The sequence below is a fragment of the Seriola lalandi genome, unplaced genomic scaffold, assembly GCF_002814215.2.
Source record: "Seriola lalandi dorsalis isolate HSWRI2012SDOR001 ecotype SW California unplaced genomic scaffold, Sedor1 jcf7180002000834, whole genome shotgun sequence".
Taxonomy (NCBI): Eukaryota; Metazoa; Chordata; class Actinopteri; order Carangiformes; family Carangidae; genus Seriola; species Seriola lalandi.
The window spans coordinates 1-1,879 of NW_019471493.1; the positions used below are offsets into that span (position 1 = coordinate 1).

Below are 1,879 nucleotides of genomic sequence, written 5' to 3' on the forward strand. Positions count from 1 at the left end.
AGGGGGTATAGCTCAGTGGTAGAGCATTTGACTGCAGATCAAGAGGTCTCCGGTTCAAATCCGGATGCCCCCTAGGTTTCTGTTTTGTGTGGATTTCATGAAATCTACCTCCCTGAGACTGAGACAGACATTTTTACAGCTATATAAAAACCACGCTTATAGCTGCTATGAGGATAATTGTATGTCAGAAAAGAGAACACTTCCGCCTGGCTCCATTGTTCAAATGACAAACATGAGGAGAAAATACAGAGAAATAAAGTGTAAAAAACTAGAGGATTTCTTCTGTAGTGCTGCTAAAACGAGCTGCTGTGATGAAGAATGACTAACTTACTGTAACTGCAGGCATAAACCACCCTTCAAAGAATATTACAGCTGCAGGATAGACAACACATCCACCACATATTTTACAATAACATTTATTTTAAGAAATTACAAAATACAATATATACATTTTGAATATGACTAATCGTCATTAGCAGCTAGCTCATTTCCCTGTTCAGGAAATTGCTGTAATATACAGTAAATAGTCCAAGAGCTTTGTTTAAAAAAAAAAAAAAATTACAAAAAATCTTTAGGTTTAAGAAAACAGGTCTTTTGTTCTCTGGCATAAAATATAATTTCTTTCACCAGGCACTGACTTGTATCCCATAGTTTGTGAGAATTGAAGACCACAGGAGCAACTGCATTTGGTTTAGTTTCTTCTTGTTCATTAGTTACAGCATTGTCTTCCATAGAGGTTTATGGATAGGCAGCTACTAACTCACTTGTTATTCAAAACCTGTTTTGTAACTGGTGAGGTACACAATGTGGAAGTAGCTAAGGCATGTGAAGAAAGAAAGAAGTCAGTGATAGCAATCACCAACCAGAGGTCAAAATGAGATCATTATTATTCCACTCGAAGGTTTCTGTGCTATTTAACAGCCCCAGATAGCCCTAGTTAAATTGAAATATGAGAAAAAAACAACACTTGTAAAATATAAACTTTATCATCTGTGATCTACCTGCTTCTTGTTTCCCAGATGCTGACTTAAGTGTCATTCAGTGTGGGTAATGAATCAGCAATATCTTAACTTTACAGTTCAGTAAAGTAAGGTATTGTTGTCACTTGTTTAACCCCAGTGAATGAAACCAAAGAGGAATGTGATGTGACTGCCAGGATATCTTGGGTAAAAATGGTGCTTGTTTACACATGGGCCACTTAAGGAAACTTGCGGTAAATGCACACAAAACACTTTCTCACTGAGCACTTCCTCATTAACACAACTGAGAAACAGAGATTCCTGAAATATAGTCAAACTACCACAGAGCTATTGAGGAGTTCTTCAAGATCCAGGTTCCTGATATCATTCAGGTTGCTTTATCGCTCAGCCACGCTGAGGCCCAGCCTCAGTAGAGCATGTACCTACAGGATGTACTGTTCTGTAGGTGTGGTGGTGCAGGCCCTACCACAGATGCCATCTTCACAGGACTCTGCCTAAAACACTGTAAATAACCCTGGCACTGTGGCCTGTGCAGCGCCTTTGAGGTTGGCTCAGATTCAGGAAGTTTGATCCACTGGACGGCGTTTCAGTTTGCCACAACCCGAGACCTCATCCAGTCCAGACTGGCAGGCAGACTTCAGGGAGAGAGAGGAGAGAGAGAAGCACGTTTAGAACTGAGGAGATGTAGAATAAAGAGGTGATTCTAGCACATGGTGATGTTTGTAAAAGTATTTTGCTGTTGGCTGTATTAGTCACTTTAAGGACTGACTCATGCACAATAATAGCAGGCAGAAAAAGAGAGTGTGAGGTGTGTTAGACTCACCCCTCTCCTGTCAGGGCGCAGCAGGCTTGGACATGCCAAGAGTGTGTCGTGATGGAGTTGAGTGTGAGGAACTGGG

At 40.8% G+C, this 1,879-nt stretch overlaps 1 long non-coding RNA gene and 1 other non-coding gene across 2 annotated transcripts; one reads left to right on the forward strand and one right to left on the reverse strand.

The window, feature by feature from the left end:
* The first annotated feature begins 1 nt into the window (after position 1).
* trnac-gca (transfer RNA cysteine (anticodon GCA)) lies at positions 2-73 on the forward strand. Its single transcript has one exon. It is a non-coding gene; the product is annotated as a tRNA-Cys (tRNA).
* A 327-nt stretch (positions 74-400) lies between these two features.
* On the reverse strand, positions 401-1,879 carry LOC111663084 (uncharacterized). Its single transcript, XR_002761361.1, has 2 exons — positions 1,804-1,879; positions 401-1,615 (listed from the first exon to the last, which is right to left on the reverse strand). It is a non-coding gene; the product is annotated as an uncharacterized LOC111663084 (long non-coding RNA).